The sequence below is a fragment of the Astyanax mexicanus genome, chromosome 10 (assembly GCF_023375975.1).
Source record: "Astyanax mexicanus isolate ESR-SI-001 chromosome 10, AstMex3_surface, whole genome shotgun sequence".
Classification (NCBI taxonomy): domain Eukaryota; kingdom Metazoa; phylum Chordata; class Actinopteri; order Characiformes; family Acestrorhamphidae; genus Astyanax; species Astyanax mexicanus.
In genome coordinates, this window is record NC_064417.1 from 6,471,591 (window position 1) to 6,478,782 (window position 7,192).

Below are 7,192 nucleotides of genomic sequence, written 5' to 3' on the forward strand. Positions count from 1 at the left end.
GCTATAAAGGAACATGTTTGGAATCATTTTGCAAACAAAAAAAGTGTAGAAATATAAACTGGAATATATTTTAGATTTTAGATTCTTTAAAGTAGCACCTTTTGGCTGTATTTTCTCAGTCAGTTTTATGAGGTAGAGTCACCTGGAATTCAGGCTTTCAGTTAACAGCTGTGCTGAACTCCTTCAAGTTTATTACTTGAATTTCTTGTCTCTTAATGTGTTTGAGAGCATCAGTCAAAGTAAAGTAGTGAAGAGGTAGAGCTGGTATACAGTGAATAGCTCTATTTGAGTAATGTTCAAATACATTATATGGAGACAACTACTAAATAACTCAACTAAATAAAGAAAAAAAATACTTTAAGAAATGAAGGTGAGTCAATCCAAAACATTTCAAGAACTTTGAAAGTATCCTCAAGTGAAGTCACAAAGACCATCAAATATGTTATGATGAAACTGGCTCTTATCAGGGCCGCCCCAGGAAAGGAAGTAGCGTCAACTTAGCAATCTAAGATATAACCTAAGATATTACAGCAACTGCTTAGTAACCATGTTAGCAACCAACTGGAATACCATAGCAACTACCTAGCAATAACCTAGCAACCTCCAAGGATATGATAGCAAAGGCTTAGCCACCTTACCAACCACCTCTGTTATGTTAGCAACCATCTGAAATACCTGCCTAGCAACACAACTGTATTAGCCAAACATATATATGCTTTCCCATTTATCCAAAACAATCATCAGTTTACACCAGTTTAAATATAATTTACATGTTTAAACTACAACAGCAGTGTTTAAAATGATTTGCTTTAGTCTAACATTGCAGTGGTCTTAAGGTACTGACAGATTTAAGGTAACACTGAAGGTATTGCAGCTTATAAGCATCAAGCAGATTATAAATGTTAACTTTTTAATGCTATGAGCGCGCTGTCTCAGCCATCTCAAAGTTTGTTCAAAACTTTTCCTTTCTAGTTTTTGTATGTTTTTTTTAAGGCTGAGCATTTAAAAAGTTAAACTAAAATTTTAATCAGTGATGTCTAAAGCAACAACAACAGCTTATATATTTTTTTATTCCTATTTCCTTTTATATACACTTCACATTTCTGCTGTGCTCAGAAATATTTACTAATATATATTTTACAATTATGTAACATAAAAAAGAACGTAGTCAGAAAACTCTATACTCTAAACGAACAAAAAAAAATGAAATAAAAAAAATGAAATCATTCCTGCAGTTTGGTTTCAGAGCTTATGGAGTTGCAGTGACCTCTGCTGGTTCTCAGTAAGAAGATCAGAAATCCTAAAGCGTCACTTATACCTCACTTATAACATCAGATATAAAGGGCAGACAGACAAAGTCTAGACAGTGTAAACAAACGCAGCACACAAGGTTTAAATGCTACAAATATTTAAAGAGTCAAGAGAAACCAATAATATATAATTAAATATATATTTATATAGTAATTAAATATATATATATATAGTGATGAACTGAAGCACAGTGAATAAAATACTTTGCTTGTTGTAACTCCCAAATTCCATTTTAGCATAGAATTAGCAAAACATAAAAAATAGTTTAATTGTGGCTATGCTAATAGCACGAGGACACTGAGCACCTTATAGTGATTTTCCCCACATTTGTATTTAAAAAATGAACAAATAATATCTCGGAATTAATTTAGGCAACAGAAATGTGTGTTGAGATTGACCTCCTCGGTCATAGTTACAATAAGATCAAATATACAGAAAAAACAATTGAGGGAACTTTATTTTGGTCTTCTCATGATCTTTAGAAGAACCAGCTGATGTCACTTCTTGTTGAAGATGTGACTTGTAGAAAGTTTCAGATGTTTCAAATGGGGAAATATCTAACGGTAACATGAACGTGAAAAAACTCAGGGACACAACTAAAATGTGTATTTTAACTTAAATATAATGGATTAAAAAATAAATTAAAGCATAGATGGGATTTGAAGTCACTCAACAATGTAAAAAAAATGAAGGATTTTAATGATTATATTTCACAGTGAAGTTTATAGAGAATGGGAACAGGTACCAAATGCTATTTTGTCAAGCAGTTTTTATTTTTATTTTTTTTTATTACATATCTTACCTTCTCATTTACGTGACAAATGTTTAATAATAAAATGTATTTTAAAGTTATTTTTGTGCACATTTATACATACATGTAATTTCTTGGGGACAGAAATGGCACCAATTTGGTGGAACATGTGTGGGTTTGTGTATCACCATCCTGCACACACTAATGCCACACACACAAACATACTTAAAGGGGGATTTTCCCCCTCATATATTCAGCAATGTTACACATACAGCTGCAAGTTTGTTCAGATTGTATATAAGACCTTAAGCATGCATGTGTGTGTGTGTGTGTGTGTGTGTGTTTGGAAGAACCAAAGTAAAGCAGGAACTCAGCCCAGGTCAGGAATGTCAGGCAGGAAGTCCTCCGGCTGCTTCAGAAATAGCCTTCCTGTTCCCTGCAGCCCCCTTTGGGTGGGGGTGGGGCTTCTTCTAAGGTGTTGACAGGGAGGGCGTGGCCACAGCTGGAGAGCCAAACATTTGGATCAGAGTGCAGAGTGGTCAGTGCACTGGTTGGTACCTGAAAGCTGAGCATTAGCACTATCAGCATAGCACTTTAGCATTAGCAATAAAGCTAATGTTTGTTTGAGGTCAGTGCAATATGGTCTAAACAGCACCAACTGAAGATATTTACATATATATAGTGTGAGTGAATAAGTGAGTATTTGACAGTGTTTGGGTATATGAGACAGTAAGTCAGTATATGGATCAGTAAGTGAGTACTTGAGAGTGAGTGAGTGAGTGAGTGAGTGAGTGAGCAAATGAGTGTGTGAGCATAGGAAAGTAAGACTGTGAGAAAGTGAGTGTGAGACACTATCCAAGAGTGACTGATTATATGAAAGTGAGAGTAAATGAGTGAGTGTATGAATGAGTGATTGTATGAGTGAGTAATAATTGAGTATATGAGAGTGTGATTGATTATAAGATGCAAATAAATGTGAATATGAGTGAGTGATTATATGAGTGAGTAAATGAATATATTAGAGAGTGAGTGATTATATGAAACAGTAAATGAGTATATGAGAGAGTGGGTGAGTGATTATATGAGGGAGTAAATGAGTATATGAGTGAGTGAGTAATTATATGAGGGAGTAAATGAGAATATGAGTGAGTGAGTGATTATATGAGTGAGTGATTATATGAGTGAGTGATTATATGATAGAGTAAATTAATATATGAGAGTGAGTGATTACATAAGATTGTAAATGAGTATATGAGTGAGTGAGTGATTATATAAGTGGGTGATTATATGATAGAGTAAATGAGTGAGTGAGTGAGTGAGTGATTATATGAGGGGGCAAATGATTATATTAGTGAGTAAGTGATTATATGAGTGAGTGATTATATGAGTGAGTGATTATATGATAGAGTAAATGAATATATGAGAGTGAGTGATTACATAAGATTGTAAATGAGTATATGAGTGAGTGAGTGATTATATAAGTGGGTGATTATATGATAGAGTAAATGAGTGAGTGAGTGATTATATGAGGGGGCAAATGATTATATTAGTGAGTAAGTGATTATATGAGTGAGTGATTATATGTGAGTAAATGAATATATGAGAGTGAGTGATTACATAAGATTGTAAATGAGAATATGAGTGAGTGAGTGAGTGAGTGAGTGAGTTATTATATAAGTGAGTGACTATAAGATAGAGGAAATGAATATATGAGTAAATAAGTGATTACATAAGTGAGTGATTATATGAGACAGTATATAAGTATGTGATTACATGAGATAATGAGTATATATGAGAGTGTGAGTGAGAGTAAATTAATATATGAATATTAGTGACTACACGAGAGAGTAAATGAGTATATTAAAGATTGAGTGATTATATGAGTGTCATGGTGTGTCATGACAATGAGAGAGTAAATAAATATATAAGTGAGTTTATAAATGAGTGTGTGATTATATGAGAGAGAAAATGTGTATATGAGAGTGTGAATGTTTAAATGAGTGAGTGAGCGAACAGGCAAATGAGAAAAGAAGGAAGGCAGCTAAAAGTATGAAAAAGTTAAAGAATACTGTATTAAAGGTTTGTAAAAAGTGAGTCTGTTGCTGCTTTTAAAAAATCCTTTGTGAATTCTTCCATGTTTTTAGTGCATAATAAAAGAAAGCCGGCGTTTCCTGTTGACTCTTGGTGTACTGAACAGGCCTACAGCACTTCAGCTGAGAGAACGGCCCATAGAGACAGACAGGCAGTGCACTCAGTGTAATGGGTGTTGTTGCTAATTCGTTCTGCATTTAGTGGTGCTGACGGTTATACTGATTACAATGCTTCAGTGCCCTTGAGAAAATACCTCCACCCTACAAGAAGCAGTCATGACATTCCGCTTCCTCACCCAAAAGGAGCTCTGCCTTCAGAGGAAAGCTCGGTCAGTCTGTGGCGGGGTTGTAGGACAGTCAAAGGGTCAAGAGCATCCACAGTAAATCCTCACGCAACACTTATTTTAAATCAAGATCACTCACTAAAACAGCTGGCGGCAAAACACAGCACTCGTCCAGTCAAAACACAACCGTCCTTTAATAATACACAGTTAGCACCATCTTGTCATACAAGCTCTTACAAAACACACTTGACATACAAACACACACACACACTTACACACATACATACTCTCTGGCAGCGCTGTCTGGGTCACTCGGCCAGGCGGAGATGTTTGTGTGTGAGTGTGTGTTTAGTGAGGCAGGTCTGGGAAATGTGATATAAACACAGACGTGGGGGGCTGAGGTCAAAGGCCCCGACGGCTGCACATATAAACAGACCTCATGGAGGGTCAGTGTTTAGCCCGGTTTGCAGCTGTGGACAGTCACTGAGCAAATTTCTAGAAGAATACCGAAGCTTTGCGAAACAATTTAAACCCTAAAGCTCTCCCACTGAGCTCCATCTGGGTATTTAAATGACTCTAGTGTTTTTACTGTTTATCTAATCCCTATCTAATAGCTCTATAGCGTACACTCCAGTGACTTTATATAAGCACGGACATCATGGATCCATTCCCTTCCATTTCGTAGAAACAAAACCAAAAATGTTCCCAATGTTGGCGCATTTCCAACTAGAATCTGCATAGCTTGCACAGCTCAAAAAGCGTACAATTACAAATTATCTTAATTAATCATGGGTGTGTTTTGGGCAAAATGTGAAATAAACCAATCAGTGTGCCAGTTACCACTTTCCCTTTAAGAGTCAGGTGAGCTCTGACTTTGGCATGTTGGTATCTTAACAGCGCGGCGCTTTGTACATCTCAGCAGAAGATGCTGACCATTGTGTCCGTGCTGTAAAGGTAAGCCAGCAGCTCATTTAAGGGAAGAGCAATTTTATTTTATAATTTATTCCGTTGATTGTTGAGGTAAAAGTCGGGTTTGTGCTGTGCAGCATGTCTGTGTGTGCAGCTGACTGTTGACTGTTGTCAGGGTTTTAAGCAGTCAGTGGCGCACCTTTATTTCCCGTTGCCAAGATAGAAAAAAGCACATATATATTTCTTGAACACACCTCACTTCCAGACCCCCAGACCCATCAGCATAAATATATTTGTAAACTCCAATACTATTTTAATGGTGCGGGTGCCTCAAGCTGCTTTAATAGAGTTCATGGAACAGATCACAATGACCAGTTTGCTAAACTTGCAATGATCGTTTATGTAATCAAAGGAACTTAGTGCATAATGTACAATACACACCTGTGTAATAAATATCTTATGATGTTGTCTATGATAGTATGATTAACCTGTTGTCTGTTCCAACCAAGCTTTTCAATCATATCACAGAAATGTAAATGAAACCCCATTGATGTACAAAGTAGCAGAAGAAAAAACTGTGGCAATATTAGCACAGAGAAAAAAAGCAGAGAGAAGAAATTTGAGATGAAAAACTGGCTTTTTTGCCAGTAAAACATATGAAAACCGGTGGAGCTACCCTTCATAATAAACCAGCCAGCAGGTGGAAGGGTGCAGATTCAATCTTTGGTGATGCCACAGTCATGTAGGAGTGACAGAGTGCACATTTGGCCTCACTTCCACTGGGTCAAAGGCCTTGATGACTGCACATTAAACCAAACCGAGCTCATGGAGGATCAGTGTTTTTCCCAGTTTGTTGCTGTAGACAGACAGTGAGTCATTTCTAGAATAATACAGAAGCTTTACTGAACAATTTATACCCTAAAGCTGCCCTGCTGAGCTCAATGTGGGCATTTAAATAACCTGGGGTTAGAGGAGCGCTCAGCATTTTTCAGTCTAGTTTATATTGGAGACATAGAAGGTGTACAGTTGATTACCACAGACTACTTGTTTTGATCCATTTCCTTACATTCAGGTATACTGTAAAAAAAACAAAAAAAAACCTCTTACCAACTTTAACATTTCTAGTGACCCGTTGCAGCCTGTGGAGAATGAAAAGTGAGATAGGAATATAGGAAAATAGGAATGTAAATCAGATTTACACCACTGTCATTAATACAAATCATGCTTTGAGTGCCCCCTCATTGACAGATTTACACTTGCATTTGTTGACAAGCTGCAGAGTAAAACTGTAATAAGTGGTGAAAGTGAATGAGCATGTGAACTGTGGTAATTAGAGTAATATTAAAGGATTTTACACAAATATTACTTGGGTTACAAATTGTTTATCAGTTCTTAGCATTTGAGTTCTGTAGTGCAGCAGCAACATTCTGGTGTTTTTAACCTAATTTCTTTATGATTATCTGACTGAGCACTACAATTTGACCTCACGATTAACGTAGACTTACCGTAGACAGTAGCTGAAGCTACTGCCCTTTGGTTTCCATATAACTGTATATATAACTGTGCACTCTTTTTTCATTCCATTCAAATTACAGAGAGAAGATGTCTGTGCTGAACCATGAACCATGTTCTGAAACACTGGAGTATCACTTTAATAGCATGATGTGTGACTACAACTGGCACCAGGGCACTGGGGCTGTTCTGGACACGAACAAGTCCAGCACCCCCACCCTAACAACTCTCCATCTGGATCACTTCTACTAACCCCACCCTCTCTCATTTTCCCTCGCTCTGTTTCTCTCTCTCTCTCTCTCTCTCTCTCTCTCTCTCTCTTTCTCTTTCTCCCC